This window comes from Mobula hypostoma, chromosome 1, assembly GCF_963921235.1.
Source record: "Mobula hypostoma chromosome 1, sMobHyp1.1, whole genome shotgun sequence".
NCBI classification, from domain to species: Eukaryota; Metazoa; Chordata; class Chondrichthyes; order Myliobatiformes; family Myliobatidae; genus Mobula; species Mobula hypostoma.
Genome location: NC_086097.1, coordinates 238546337 through 238563547, shown reverse-complemented (window position 1 = coordinate 238563547; position 17211 = coordinate 238546337). Strand labels below are relative to the sequence as shown.

Below are 17211 nucleotides of genomic sequence, written 5' to 3'. Positions count from 1 at the left end.
GAATATAATATACAGTACTGTGCAGAAGTCCTCTATGTCACCCCAAAGAATTCTCTGGTGATGAATTAGATGGAAGAAGAGGCTGGGAAATAATAGAATTACCTCTATACTGCATATATATATATATATATATAATTAAATTAAATTAAATAGGTTATACAAAATAGAGCAATAAAAAGAAAAAAAGTCAAAATAATGAGGTAGTGTACATGGGTTCGTTGTCTATTCAGAAATCTGATGGCAGAGGGGAAGAAGCTGATTCTAAAAAATATACCCCTTGCCCATCCTCTGGGTCCCCCCCACCTCCTTGTCTTTCTTCCCGGACCTCCCGTCCCATGATCCTCTCATACCCCTTTTGCCTATCACCTGCCCAGCTCTTGGCTCCATCCACCCCCCCCCCACCTGTCTTCTCCTATCATTTTGGATCTCCCCCTCCCCCTCCAACTTTCAAATCCCTTACTCACTCTTCCTTCAGTTAGTCCTGACGAAGAGTCTCAGCCTGAAACGTCGACCGCACCTCTTCCTAGAGATGCTGCCTGGCCTGCTGCGTTCACCAGCAACTTTTATGTGTGTTGCCTAAAACATTGAGTGTGTGTCTTCGGGCTCCTGTATCTCCACCCTGATGGTAGCAATAAGAAGAGTCTTGGTTGACATCCCAGTCAGATGGATATTGCTGCACTATCTGTCCTTCATGGAAAAGTTCTTCTGGACCAATGCCTTTGACCACAGGTCCAGGAGGCAATGGTCAGCACAGAACTTCCTGCAGACATTGCTGGAGAAAGACTCAGTGGTGTAGTTTCATGAGCAGACTCTCCAGACCATTAGGCCGAATGCCTCATCGCCAGGCCTCACATCGCCTGGCTGGCGGTGAGAGGGGACCTTCCAGTCAGATCCTTCCTGCATGCCCAGAGCACCAACCCCACAACCCTCTGCTTATGGGGTGACTGTCGTGGGGAAGAGACCGTCACTCACCTCATTGAAGACGGTGGGTTTGCAAAGAGGGTCTAGAGAAAGTTGAAAGGGCCGGTGCCGCACTTCATTCTGAGCAGCTGCGCAGCTCTGATCCCCGGGCTGTTCCCAGGGACACACGCGGAGATGAACATCAAGTGCTGATGGAGGAGCAGCAACTCGGTGAAAGATGCTCTTTGGTTGGCCCGAAACGTGTTGGTCCGTCAGCACATTGAGATGTCCATGGAAGAATGCTGCTGACTGGCACAGTCAAGGCCGCAGGAGGACATACTGAGGGATGTACTGAGGCTTGGTGCAGCCACCACAGGGGTTTGGTGGGGAAGGACCACTGTGTAGGGATCTTCTCTTACTTGGCAAGGAGGGGTTGGGTGGGGGGAGGAAGCCCCTCAATTATTGTAGCAGTTAGTAAACCACCCCAGAGTACCAAATAAGTGGCAGCAGAGATATTACTGTGTATGATATGAATACAATAGAAGAGTATGGAAAGCATTGACCATGTATGCAAAGAATGAAAAGGCATTAAATGTTTCATTCTTTCAAGTAATTTATTGTTATGATTAACGTTTATTAAATTAAATTAAATAGGTTATACAAAATAGAGCAATAAAAAGAAAAACAGTCAAAATAATGAGGTAGTGTACATGGGTTTGTTGTCTATTCGGAAATTAAATTAAATTTAAAACAAACAAAAACAAACTTGATAGCACTGAGCCTGTACTCACTGGTTTATAAAGAATGGGATGGAGGGGGGGATCTCATTAAAGCTATCAAATATTGAAAGGCCTAGATCGAGTGGCTGTGGAGAAGACGTTTCTTCTGGAAAGGGAGTCCAGGACCAGGGAACACAAGGATCTCCCTTTAGAACAGAGATGAGGAGGAGTTTGTTTAGCCAGAGGCTGGTGAATCTGTGGAATTAATTCTCATATATCACTGTGGATGCCAAGACATCGGATATAATCAAAGCAGAAGTTGATATGACCCTGATTAGTAAGGGTTCAGGGGAGAAGGTAGGAGAACAGAGTTGAGAGGGATAATAAATCAGCCTTGATGGAATGGTGCAAAAGACTTAATGGACTGAATTGTCTTATGGTCTTATAATTTTAAACATTAATCCATACTATCATCAGTGAGGTGCTGGATATTCAGCAGCTCTGAATGGGTTCAGGATCTCATGGCAGTAATCTTGAGAAGAAATCCTGAGAACCCAAGCAGGATAGGCCGCTGAAGAGTTCAGCAGAGAATATGTAGTGCTCTTCAAATTTTATGACATGACTGCTATACAATAAATTCTGATATCCTGTCCCATCATGCAGACACTCTTGTAAGTGTCTTTGATAACATCTTCTGCAACAGATGGCTACACATTAAAATTACATCACTGCCATTAAATGCAAAACTGTTGCGTAAATAATTTTGTTGTATGATTTTAGTGAGGCATTTAATTTTTTGTCTTTTTCTCGTCATAAATATTTTAAGACGGAGAAGGAAATTTGCTACGGTAATTGGTCAGAGCAACTTTAGCACTTTATCAGGAAAATGTTTCCTAATAACTCCTCCAAAGACAAATGTGCTCCAGCACTAACCAGTGCATGGGCTGAAAATTTGGAAGTCCAGGACGTGCAGGCACATACAGGGGGCTAAATCTGAAGAGTCTGTTGGGCTTTCCTTGTGCTCATATCATGGATGATCTCACCTAATCCTTCAATATTACCTCCCTGAACAAGAAGCACAGTAGCCACTCCACTTTCTAAGGAGATTGAAGCAAGCAAGTCTCCCCCCACCATCTTAAATGTATTTTACAGGAGCCCCATTGAGAGCTTCCTGTCAAATTGCATTTCTATCTGGTATGGGAGCAGCTGAGTATTGGACTGGAAGTCCCTATAAAAGAACTGTGAGAACAGCTGAGAGGATCAGAGCGGTCTCCCTACCATCCACTGGAGACACTAATCAGGAGTGTTGTTTAGTCAAGGCCCTCAGTGTATTATTAAGGATCCCACCCACCCATCCAGTATCTTCCTTCACTTTTCACCATCAGGCAGGAGACTCTGATGTGTAAACACAAGAACAGTCTGGATGGGAAACAGCTTCTTCCCTCCGGACATTTCAGCTTCTGAACTCCCTGGTGCATCGTATTCAAAATGTCACTGGTTAATCTGTTCCGTACCTTACAATATTTGATTTATGCACTTCAATTTGTTATTTATATGTGAAATTCATCTGTAGATTTTATCCTTATCTTCATAAGTTATTGTGTGTTATCTCTTTTACACCCTGGTTCAAATAAACTTTGTTTCGTACGATAGTATATATGTACATAGTTAAATGACAATAAACTTGACTTGTTCATTGGTCAGTTGAGAAAAATACCATAGTAAGGCATGTTAGAAGGGTTTTTCATTTGTTCCTGTAGTTATGGTGAATGTTGAATCAAGGTAAAAACACTGGGTTCAATGTGCACACAATAGATTTTGTACAGATTACCTCAGTGCTTTGCCTAGCTGTGAGAAACAGACACTAGTTCTTAGAGAAATTACAAATGCTTCCCAAAAAGATAAGGTTTAAAGAGGATTTAATTAAGGAAAAAGGCTTAGGAAGTATATTCTAGGTAGCAAAGCTAAAGCTGGTGCAGTTGAAGTCAGACCCAGAACTCATATTCTCATTTTATTTTTATATTTGCACAATTTGTCTTTTGCATGTTTGTTGCTTGTCAGTCTTTACATAGGTAAAATTTTCATTAAATTTATTGTTCCTGTAAATTCCTGCAAGAAAACAAATCTCAATTATTTGGTGACATGTACATACTTTGATAATAAATTTACTTTGACCTTAATTTTGAAGAGAAGAAACTACATGAGAGCCCAATGTGAAGAAGGTGAAGAAAACACCGAGAAATTGTCCTGCTTCTGAAAATTACAAAGGAAAGTTTGTGGGCATGAGAACATTCCTTCATAACTTCTCACTTCAACAGTCTACTGTTCCCCTTTGCTTCAAGCAATCCTCGTTCATTCCAAATCCCATGAAAAAAAAGTGGTGTCCTGTCTGAATAACTACTGACCAGCAGCTCTAACATTGAGCATATTGAAATGCTTTCAGAGATTCATAATGGGCCATATTAGCCCCATCTTTCTGGACGGTCTAGACCCCCTGAAATCTGAGTACAAGTGAACTGCGGAGGACGCCACCTCCTTTGCATTGCATTCAACTCCAGAACACCTTGACAATGACAGTACATATTCATTGGTGTTCTTTGATTACAGCTCAGCCTTCAACATCATAATACTTAATAAGCTTAACACTAAACTCTTGAATTTTGGCCTTGTGATTCTCTTCTGTAACTGGTTTCTAGACTTGCTGACTGTCAGGCCTCATTCAGTTCATCCACCCTGACCCTCCACACCAGTACTTCCTTAGGCTGTGAGTTCAGTTCCCTGCTTTGCCCCCTGTATACCAACCCTATGTGGCTGGATATAAAGCCAAACTGATCTTTAAGTTCATCGATAAAAACATTGAATCCATTTGGATCAATTAGCACATTCAGAGAAGTTCAAGAGAAGCCTCATGATCATAAATCTTATATCATGGTGTCAGAACAATATTCTAGACGAAAGAATGTCAAAGATGAAAGAGTTGGTTGTTTATGTGGTGGTGGGGTGTGGTGAATGCAACCCTGTTCTCGTCAACTATATTATTAACCACCTTATCTGGTCCCTCCAAACTGATGCGGTGATCAATAACACACATCAGTATGTGTACTTCCTCAGACTCCTGAGAAAAATTGACTTGTCTGTGAGGATTCTCTTGAACTTCTTCGAATGTGTTATAAAAAGTATCCTAGCAACATACATCAAAGTTGCTGGTGAACGCAGCAGGCCAGGCAGCATCTATAGGAAGAGGCGCAGTCGACTCTCGGCCTGAAACGTCGACTGCGCCTCTTCCTATAGATGCTGCCTGGCCTGCTGCGTTCACCAGCAACTTTGATGTATGTTGCTTGAATTTCCAGCATCTGCAGAATTCCTGTTGTTTGCATAAAAAGTATCCTGATAGGTTACATCTCAGCTTCATGTGGCAACTGCTCTGTTGGGTCCAGCTTAGACCCTCAGAGATGTTGACACCCAGGAATTTGAAATTGCTTACCCTTTCCACTTCTGATCCCTTTATGAAGACTGGTGTGTGTTTTCTTGTTTATTGAACTAGGTAATAAAAGAACAAATTGAAATTATTCATGTGAATAGATTGTAATGGCCATATAGATACATTGTGTCAGTCAGACATTTGTGTAACCAGACTTTATAGAATGGAAGGGATTATAAGACGTCATCATTGTTCTGAGGCAATGCCCATAAAATCTCTAGTAGGTCTCTGATTGATCCAGTGTAAAAAAACAACTATTTCAGTAGCATATGCCCCCTGCCTGAAATTAATAATGCTTCTCTTTCATGCATGAATCAGGGTCTGAACATGACATGCCAATTTAAGTGCTGCATTTTTCAGATGCTTAAAAACTTAATGCGTTTCACTTTAGACTTCCCCACTTCAAATATGTCAGTGAAGGAAAAACCTCCAGGGTGCATGTGAAGAGGGGACAACGCAAAATCTTCAGCATTTATCCATTTAAAAAAAAATACATCATTGTAGCAGCAAGTTCATTTTCTTCTCATTGTTGGTCTAAAAGTGTTTTGTTTTATATTCCATGTGACATCCTTTGTAGGTTGACCTCAGCTGAGATCCCTGCAGCAAACCTTTTGAGTGATTAAGCTGGGACCTGAACTCTGCTTTCCGTCTACCTGGATGTGGAATACATGCATCTGGTGACATGCTACATCGAAATCTCACCTCACTGTTAACCCACGCAATATGTAACACATCAGCATCTCAGCTGGTAGCTGCAGATATATAATTAAAAAGCAGTGTTTCTACATAGACACGTATTCTATCTTTCATTGTCTAGAGCTGGTTGGGTAAGCAGTGAACGCGAAACAAGGTTGGTGTTATAAGATGGGGGGGGTGGGTAGGAGTACCTGCAACTTATAGCTTTGCGCAAATTCAGTAAATTTCTCTGGGCATTGAATCTGGTGGCTTCAGGGCACATTCTCACCATTAGCTCATGCTCCTGGCTCCCAGCCTTCCATGTGAACCCACACCAACCCCAAACGTTAATTCCACAGACTATGGGATCGCTTGGATTTTCTACCTTCTCCAGTAATGTTTCCATTGCAACACCAAGAACTTTTTCCCTCATCACCTTATCCTTTACTGCTGGGGTTCCAGTGGACACCTCGGTAAATGGCAGTGGTCCATGGCATAAAAAATGTTTGGGAACCCCTGTTTTACAGTAACCCAGATCAATTTCATTGAAGAACATCTTCACAACATACTTCCTATTTACGTGGTATAGACTAGCATTTAGCATTGCAGGTTTGCATGTAATGTAACTGTACACATATCTTTAAAATGTCATTTAATAATTTGTTAAAAAATTTATTTCTACTCACGTTGCGATGTTGACTTTTATCTTCCATTGTATATTGTATTTACTGAGATTAGGGTTATACTAATTTTGCAACAGTTTGTTCCTGTGGATAGATGTGTATTTATTCTTCATAAAAAAAAATCCTTTACCAGAGAAGCATGTAGAATTTAAACCACTGACTAATGTTGAAATGAGTTTAACTGAAGACAGGTCATAGGAAAACTTTACCAATACATGCATCATAATTTATGTAGCCCAACTCAAAATTGGGACAGGATCAGCTCTTTGATGTTGCACTGTTCCCCGAGCTCGGCAATTAGCTTGCAGACGTATCATCAGTAGTCAAGGTGACATCTTTAGTGCTCAGTTGTTAGTGTTTCTCTCTGGGAGTGCTCGCGTTTATATTGTTGCCCCCTCCCACCCCTCTTTGCTTGCCTCGGTCCTGCTTGACAACCCCTTCAGCTGGCCTTTGAATTCTATTGGCTCATACTGAAAGAGAGTCAGTTCTCTTTTAATGAACTTCAACTATTTTCCAGTGAACCAACCTGTTCCAAAAAAACAAAACACCGCCTATCAAAATTTTTAAAAATGTGAACATGAGCAAAATCTCTCAATGTATCAAGATGCACCTGAGCGACTGAGCTACATTTGCAACCTTAACTCTCATGCGTATCCTTGTAGAGCTAGCAAATTTCTTAATCGAGGTTCAGCATACCGCAATGAGATAAAATCCTCCTGTGTGTAGTCCATAAAGAGAAAAAGCTGTCAAGAGGGAAAATCAGAAAATGAACCAATGAACACTTCCTCAGTATGTTTGTTCTCTTTCTGCACTACTTATTTAATTTTTATAGATATTTCTTATTGTAATTTTATAGTATATGTGGGCTGAAGGGCCTTTATTGTGCTGTAGGTTTTCTATGTTTCTATGTATTGCACTATACTGCTGCCACAAAACAACAAGTTTCACAACACGTACCAGTGATAATAAACCTGACTTTGATTCTGACTTGGTGGAAGTATTTGTTTTGCATTTTCAAATAAGTTTTGAAAACATCCTTAAAACATTTCCTCTTTCCTTCTGGCATTCCTTCTCATGGCACAGCCAAGACAGAAGATTTATTCTGCGGCTCTGGTGACATGCTTGTGAATGATGTGACCTGCCCATCAGGGTCAGCTGAGTGTCATAGGGATGCAATGTTGGAGCTGTTGTCTTTAGTCAGATTATGTATAGTTTTTCATAAATAATTTAAGTTATTTATTTATATTAGCGATATAACACATAATAGGGTATTCGAGCCACTCTGCCCTAGCTACCCCCCGACAAAAGCAATTAACCTAATCATGGACAACCAACAGGAATTCTGCAGGTACTGGAAATTCAAGCAACAAACATCAACGTTGCTGGTAAACACAGCAGGTGAGCGTCCTGACGAAAGATCTCGGCCTGAAACGTCGACTGTACCTCTTCCTAGAGATGCTGCCTGGCCTGCTGCGTTCACCAGCAACTTTGATGTATGTAACCTAATCATGAGACAATTTACAATACCCAATTAACCTACCTGGTGCATCTTTGGACTGTGGGGGGAAACCCGTGGACCCGGAGAAAACCATGCTTTCCATCGGGAGGACGTACAGAGACTCTTCACGGAATGGATCAAGGATTCCAGAAGCTGATGGAGATATACAAAATTATGAGGGACATTGATTGGGTAAATCAAGCAAGCATTTTCCACTGAGGTTGGGTGAGACTGGAACTAAATGTCATGAGTTTTTTGAGGATGTAACTATGAAAATGGACAAGGGAGAGCCAGTGGATGTAGTGTACCTGGACTTCCAGAAAGCCTTTGAAAAAGTCCCACATAGGAGATTAGTGGGCAAAATTGGAGCACATGGTATTGGGGGTAGGGCACGAACATGGATAGAAAATTGGCTGGCAGACAGGAAACAAAGAGTAGGGATTAACAGGTCCCTTTCAGAATGGTAGGCAGTGACTAGTGGGGTACCGCAAGGCTTGGTACTGGGACTGCAGCTATTTACAATATACATTAATGATTTAGATGAAGGGATTAAAAGTAACATTAGCAAATTTGCAGATGACACAAAGCTGGGTGGCAGTGTGAAATGTAAGGAGGATGTTATGAGAATGCAGGGTGACTTGGACAGGCTGGGTGAGTGGGCGGATGCATAGCAAATGCAGTTTAATGTGAATAAATGTGAGGTTATCCACTTTGGTGGTAAGAACAGGCAGGCAGATTACTATCTGAATGATGTCAAGTTAGGAAAAGTGGAAGTACAACAAGATCTTGGTGTGCTTGTTCATCAGTCACTGAAAGTAAGCATGCAGGTACAGCAGGCAGTGAAGAAAGCTAATGGCATTTTGGCCTTCATAACAAGGGGAGTTGAGTATAGGAGCAAAGAGGTGATTCTGCAGTTGTACAGGGCTCTGGTGAGACCACACCTGGAGTATTGTGTACAGTTTTGGTCTCCAAATCTGAGGAAGGACATTCTTGTTATTGAGGGAGTGCAGCGTAGGTTCACGAAGTTAATTCCTGGGATGGCGGGACTGTCACATGTTGGAAGATTGGAGCAACTGGGCTTGTATACACTAGAATTTAGAAGGATGAGAGGGGATCTGATTAAAACATATAAGACTGTTAAGGGATTGGAAACACTAGAGGCAGGAAACATGTTCCCGATGTTGGGGGAGTCCAGAACCAGAGGCCACAGTTTAAAAATAAGGAGTAGGCCATTTAGAACGGAGTTGAGGAAAAACTTTTTCACGCAGAGGGTTGTGGATCTGTGGAATGCTCTGCCTCAGAAGGCAGTGGAAGGCAATTGTCTGGATGCCTTCAAGAAAGAGTTAGATAGAACTCTTAAAGATAGTGGAGGCAAGGGATATGGGGATAAGGCAGGAACTGGATACTGATTGTGGATGATCAGCCATGATCACAGTGAATGGCGGTGCTGGCTCAAAGGGCTGAATGGCCTACTCCTGCACCTATTGTCTATTGTGTTTAGGGTGAAAATGAAAAATGAAATGTTTGAGGGGAAGATAAACATTATGTATTTATTTTCTTGTAAATGCCTGCAAGAAAATGAATTCCAAAGTAGTGAATGGTAACATATATGAACTTTAAAAATAAATTTACTTTGACTTTCACTTTGATAGTGCTGCTGGTTCATGTAATCTGCTCGTGGATTTGAAGGATTTTGCACAATTGTGTTCCTTGTATCACTCCAGTGTTTTGAGGTGACTATTGTAAGTACCCCAAGTATTCAAAGAATGCAGGAGGGCAGGGATCACTGTTATCCAGTACACCATGAACTCTGTGCTAGGTTTGAAGACTCTATTTTACTGCCCATTATGCCTCTGGTGTTTAGAGCAGCAATGAATGTCCTCCATCTCTGGCGGTGTTGAGGGCTTCCTCTATGGTATCAGTAGTGAAGTTTTCAGTCATCTAAGTCCTGGAGAAGATTAAGGAATACCGTCACACGTTAACCCTGAACTGAACCCTTGAACCTGGAGGAGTACTGTCAGTCTGGCCTCTATCCTTTACCCTGTTTTGCATGGGTGACCCTACCAAGAACTAAAGCATAAAACCTAGATTCCAGTCAACATAACTCTTCAGGTCATTGAAGCACCTAAGCCTTTAAACCAAATGACAAGTTTGGAGGAGGCCTGAGGTCTTGATCATCAGACACTCAATCCTCCAGATAACCTGAAGCTGTGTTGATACTTCAAAGGCAGTCGTAAATTTTGTAATCGGTGATTGTCTTTTCTGAGAGGCAGATCCAAAGATGTGGAATGTCTTCCAAGATGTTTTCATGAATATTTATTTTCGAGGGTGGTAGTATCAAATACTTGGGATGGGTCGGTAGAGGAACTTTGTAGATGTTGAAGATAAAGCCCGTCTTCCATACATCAATGAGCAAGTGTGTATTTGCGAGAATCATTTGCAGTGCGCTGGCTGACTAATGAGGCAGTCTATAAATGGTACTTACCAGCGTTACATCTGCATAGAGACGAGCTTCAGAGGCACTACATGGAGTGATTCATAAACAAGTGGTTGATCATTAATTATCAAGGTTTCAAAGTGGCAGCTTTAATGCCTTTTTTCAAAAAAAAGTTGCAAAATATCAAGTGAAAATTCTTTCAAAGGCTAAAATTAGCCATGTAAGAGTAAGGCAACAGATGGACAGGAGCCTGAATAGACAGTCTGATAAAGAATGTCCTTGATTCACCAGCTGCCCATTTATCTTTGAAATTGTGATACACATATGATTAACTCTTCAATTATTTCAATGGTACCTTGAAGAAAAGGACACATACAAATGGTGTTGTCACACTACAAGTAAATGCCAAATTCAATTGGATTATATTTAACCATTTTTAATTAGCCAGCATAATTTAAAAATTATGTTGATTCTGATGGCCCTGTGCTTGATTTTTGACTACGAATGAAGAGGCTTCTCTTGGACGATAATGGAGTCAGTGCTTATCTTGAACTGCAATTAATTTCAGCGGATTGAAAAGCTTGAGCATATAGATATTAAGAAGGAAGACATGCTGGAGCTTTTGGAAAGAATCAAGATGGATAAGTCACCGGGACTGGACGAGATGTACCCCAGGCTACTGTGGGAGGCGATGGAGGAGATTGCTGAGCCTCTGGCAATGATCTTTGCATCATCAATGGGGACAGGAGAGGTTCCGGAGGTTTGGAGGGTTGCGGATGTTGTTCCATTATTCAAGAAAGGGAGTAGAGATAGCCCAGGAAATTATAGACCAGTGTTGTAAGTAGATGGAGAAGATCCTGAGAGGCAGGATTTACGAACATTTGGAGAGGCATAATATGATTAGGAATAGTCAGCACTGCTTTGTGAAAGGCAAGTCATGCCTTATGAGCCTGATTGAATTTTTTGAGGATGTGACTAAACACATTGATAAAGGAAGACTAGTAGATGTAGTACATATAGATTTCAGCAAGGCATTTGACAAGGTATGCCATGCAAAGCTTATTGAGAAAGTAAAGAGGCATGGGATCCAAGGGGACATTGCTTTATGGATCCAGAACTGGCTTGTCCACAGAAGGCAAAGAGTGGTTGCAGATGGGTCATATTCTGCATGGAGGTCGGTGACCAGTGGTGAGCCTCAGGGATCTGCTCTGACACCCCTACACTTCGTGATTTTTATAAATGACCTGGATGAGGAAGTGGAGGGATGGGTTAGTGAATTTGCTGATGACACAAATGTTGGGGTGTTGTGGATAGTGTGGAGGGCTGTCAGAGGTTACAGAAGGACATTGATAGGATGCAAAACTGGGCTAAGAAGTGGCAGATGGAGTTCAACCCAGATAAGTGTGAGGTGGTTCATTTTGGAAGGTCAAATATGATGGCAGACGTTTAAATCATTCAATATGGATTAGATGGGCCGAAGGTTGATAAGTCTGTTGATTTATAAGGGAATCAAAGATTACAGAAAGAAGACAGGAGAATGGGATTGGGAGGAATAATAAATCAGCCATCATCAAATACAGAGCAGACTCAATGGACTGAATCGCTTAATTCTGCTCCTGTGGCTAATGGTCTTGTGGACGGATAGCAACATTCTCTAACTTCCTTCCTCTTCCCTGATTATTCACCTTTTCTATTTAATGTGTCCTTTTGCTTTTGCGTATAGCTTTTAAAACTGTTGTGCCAACTGATACAACCATTGAACTGCTGTTTGGAAAGATGTTGGGAGTCCATTATTAATGATGAGGTTTTGGGGTACTTGGAGGTGCACGATTAAACAGGCCAAACTCAGCATGCTTTCCTGAAGTAGAAAATTAGCCTGAAAAATCAATTGAAATTCTTTCTGGAAATGTTGCCCAGGATGGCAACGTGTTGCAAGCTCCATACCAAGTTTACAGTATACTGCTAATTTCTGCAATTTCCTTTGCATTTTTTGTTCAAGAAACTGAAAGTCACAACAGATATGATTGAAAGACTCTTCTGAACATTGGGAAGACAACATTTACCTATAACTTGCCATCTTTTCTACACTGGGAACCCCTGCTTACAGAAACAGTGCCAGAGGCAAGGAAGAACAGGCAATAGGCATCCTGGTGAGGTTGGGACGGCGTGATAATCGGCTGCCTCTCCCTGGCATACTCCTGACTAACGTTCAGTCCCTGGACAACAAGCCAGAATCTCCTATCAGCCGAAAACAAAGGAATGTAATGTCTTGTGCTTCGTGGAGGCCTGATGGATAGAGGAGATACTGGATCACACCATCAAGGCCCTTGGGTTCTTCCCTGGCAGTCAGGTCTAAACACCTCTCTGGGAAGAGTAAAGGAAGTGGGGTATGCTTCATGGTCAATAAAGTATAGTGTGAGCCGGGAATGTGTATGCCCTCAAATCCTTTTGTTCCCCAGATCTGGTGTACCTTGTGCTGCTGTGCAGACCTTTCTGGCTGCCTCGGGAGTTCATGGCTGTTAGTATCACAGCTGTGTATATTCCACTGCAGGCTGATACTGACCTGGCTCTCAAGGAACCGTACGAGACCATCAGCACCCTGGAGACTCTACACCCAGAGGCTGCCTTCATCATCGCCAGAGACTTTAATAGAGCATCGCTGACTGAAGTCTCTCCGAAGTTTTGTCCAGGCGAGCACTCGGGGAGGAAGCAAAGTTGACCACTGCTACTCTCCCTTCCACAAAGCTGACAAACCGCTCCTCCATCCACTGTTTGGAAAGTCTGACTATTTTTCCATCTCGTTGCTGCCAATGAACAGGCAGAAACTGAAACAAGAGGCAGCCATAGTTAAAACTGTCCACTGTTGGTCCGACCAATTGGTCTCCATGCTACAGGACTGCTTTGATGACGGCAACTGGAATGGCTTTCATAATGAGGATGTCTCCGAGTTCACGGATGGGGTGCCAGATTTCATCCTGAAGTGCATCAGGGATGTTGTCCCCCACAAATCGGTCAGGGTCTATCCAAAACAAAACCCTGGGTCAACAGTTCAGTGCGCACTGCACTCACAACGCAAGACAGCTTTCACCGCCGGTAACCACCAGGAACCCAAGAAATGCAGCTATGATCTATGGAATGTCATCAAAACAACAATACAGGGACAAGATCCAGCAAGCTCTCCACCAACAACACACGCAGCTTATGTCAAGGTCTGCACATCGCAGACTTCAAAGCTAATATCGCTGCCTCTCTCCCAGATGAGCTAAATCTTTTTTTTCACGCTCAGTTCAATATTGCCAACACTGAGCCCCCGAGTAGAGCTGCTGAAGCGACCTGCACCTTGGTCATCTCTGAGGCTGAGATACTCAGGTGTCTCCAACAAGTAGACAGCCACAAGGCTGTGGGACCGGACAGCATCCCAGGCTGGGTACTCAAAATGTGCGTGGCACAACTGGCAAGTGTGTTTGCAGACATTTTTTTATCTCTCCCTCTCCCAGTGTAGAGTGTCCTTTTGCTTCAAAATATCCACCATTGTTCCTGAACCTAAAACGACTCAGGTAACATATCTGAACGACTGGCGTCCTGTTGTACTCACCTCAATAATAAGCAACTGCTTTGATAGGCTGTTCAAAGACAATATCTGAAGCATACTACCACCCACTCTGGACTCCTTATAATTCACCTACCGACACAAAGCTGGGTGGCAGTGTGAAATGTGAGGAGGATGTTATGAGAATGCCGGGTGACTTGGATAGGCTGGGTGAGTGGGCAGATGCAGTTTAATGTGGATAAATGTGAGGTTATCCACTTTGGTGTAAGAACGGGAAGGCAGATTATTATCTAAATGGAGTCAAGTTAGGAAAAGGGGAAGCACAACGAGATCTAGGTGTTCTTGTACATCAGTCACTGAAAGCAAGCATGCAGGTACAGCAGGCAGTGAAGAAAGCTAATGGCATGCTGGTCTTCATAACAAGGGGAATTGAGTATAGGAGCAAAGAGATCCTTCTGCAGCTGTACAGGGCCCTGGTGAGACCCCACCTGGAGTATTGTGTGCAGTTTTGGTCTCCAAATTTGAGGAAGGACATTTTTGCTATTGAGAGAGTGCAGTGTTGGTTCACAAGGTTAATTCCTGGAATGGCAGGACTGTCATATGTGGAAAGATTAGAGTGACTAGGCTCGTATACACTGGAATTTAGAAGGCTGAGAGGGGATCTGATTGAAACATATAAGATTATTAAGGAATTGGACACACTGGAGGCAGGAAGCATGTTCCCGCTGATAGGTGAGCCCAGAACCAGAGGCCACAGTTTAAGAATAAGGGGTAGGCCATTTAGACTGAAGTTGAGGAAAAACTTTTTCACCCAGAGAGTGGTGGAATGTGGAATGTTCTGCCCCAGAAGGCAGTGGAGGCCAAGTGTCTGGATGTTTTCAAGAAAGAGATGGATAGAGCTCTTAAAGATAGCAGAATCAAAGGTTATGGGGATAAGGCAGGAACTGGATACTGACTGTGGATGATCAGTCATGATCACAGTGAATGGCGGTGCTGGCTCAAAGGGCCGAATGACCTACTCCTACACCAATTGTCTATTGTCTATTGACACAACCAATCGATAGCTGATGCAATAGCCACAGCTCTGTCCTTACGCACCTGGAGAGGAGGGATGCTTATGTGAGAATGCTGTTCTTGTACTATGGTTCAGCATTCAACACCATAATTCCCTCCAGCCTTGACAAGAAGCCCAGAGACCTTGACCTTCATCCTGCCTTGTGCAACTGGATCCTGGACTTCCTGTCAGATGGCCAGCAGGTGGTAAAAGTGGGCTCCCTCACCTCCACCCCTCTGACCCTCAACACAGGAGCCCCCAGGCTGTGTCCTAAGTTCTCTCTGTACACCCATGACTGTGTTGCCACCCAAGTTCCAATCTGCTAATTAAATTTGCAGATGATACTACATTGATTGACCTTATCTCAAATAATAATGGGACAGCCTACAGGGAAGAAGTCATCACCCTGACACGGTGGTGTCAAGAAAACAACCTCTCCCTGAACGTCGCAACAACAAAGGAGCTCGCTGTGGATTACAGGGGGGACAGAGACAGGCTCACCCCTATTGGCATCAATGGATCTGGGATTGAGAGCATAAACAGCTTCAAGTTCCTTGGTATGCACATCACCGAGGACCTCACTTGATCTGTACATACCAGCTGTGTGGTGAAAAAAGCACAACAATGCCTTTTTCACCTCAGACAGTTGAAGAAGTTTGGTATGAGTCCCCAAGTTCTAAGACCTTTCTACAGGGGCACAGTTGAGAGCATCCTGACTGGCTGCATCACTGTCTGGTATGGGAACTGTACTTCCCTCAATCGCAGGGCTCTGCCGAGAGCAGTGCGGACAGCCCAGCAAATCTGTGGATGTGAACTTCCCACTATTCAGTGACATCACCACTTCCAGGTGCCCTTCAAGTGGATACAAAAATAAACTTAGAAATACTTTATCATTTCTTCATGTCACTAGGTTAAAATCCTACAATTTGTTACACAACAGCATTGACAGGAAATTTTGAAGAGGGAAGCTCAATATCATCTTCCGAAGTGCAGGCTGGAGTAGATAATAACTCCTACTGATACCCTACGAATAAATAAATAATGGTAGAAGCCTTTAATGTCCTCATGAAGATACTCTTCCAAAGTAAGTTTAGATACAAATTTAATTTGAAGGCTAAATATACTGTACCTCCTATTATTTGACAGCATTATCAATGTTGAACATGGGATAATGTATTTAGTCATAGTCATACCTTTATTGATCCCAGGGGGAAATTAATTTTCCTTTTATACCAATTGCCTTTTCAGGAAGTTACATTTGGGAAGTTTTTAACCATACCTACAATTATATGTAGTACTGTGCAAATGACTTGGACACACATATATATACCTATAGCTAGTACGCCTAAGACATTTGCACAGTTCTGTATTTGTCAATGTGGAGAGGAGAGCGAGTTTCTAAATCTGGCGGGAACAAAGGATATTTGGGACAGGTGCATGGGACAGGTGGCAGAGAAGGAGTGCCAAGGCTGGGGATGGTCCGGGTGCTGACACACCCAGCCCTGAGATGCCAGGCAAGGTCATTTGATTCCTAACAATTGGTTTTTGATCATTACAATGTCTCTCTGGTGCTCGCCACTCCCTCCTCCCTTCCGTCCCCTTCACGCAACCACGATTCCCTTCTCCCTGCCACCTTCCCACACTCAGTCCACTATAGAGACCCATCTCGGAATCAGGTTTATCATCTCTCATGTGTGTCCTGAAATTTGTTTTTGTTTTTCAGCAGCAGAATGGTTAATTACATAAAATTACGACAGTACTGTGCAAAAGTCTTAGGCACGTATATATAGATCAGGTGCCTGAGACTTTTGCTCAGTACTGTATTTATTCAAGTTAGAGAGAGTTGAGGTGTTAAGGGATAACCAAATGATGCAAAAAAAACAGCAGTTATATAGATGTGAATACTCAGGGTACAGCTGAAGTAAAGGCACCAAACTTACTGATCAACTAAAGCTCTTGGCTGTCATCTGATACTTCAGCTTATGATTTTTTAAAAAATAACAAGATTATTTTGCAATGCAATAAATTCATATTTTTGCTTTGAAAGGTCATGTTTTTTATTTTACATTGACATAACTTACAGTAAATTTTAACTATTTTAACAATTTAATTCTATTAAATGAGAGGATTTGTCCAAAGTTGATAGACCACGGATATTGCTGGAGAAGATTATGAAGTTAAAAGTTGCTTATTGTGGACACGTTACACTGAGAG

General features: G+C 42.4%; 1 protein-coding gene across 1 annotated transcript in view; it reads left to right on the top strand.

Moving 5' to 3' along the window:
• csmd3b (CUB and Sushi multiple domains 3b) overlaps positions 1 to 17211 on the top strand; it is a 2345756-nt gene that overhangs the window by 730329 nt on the left and 1598216 nt on the right. The gene's annotated exons all lie outside the window — the stretch shown is intronic.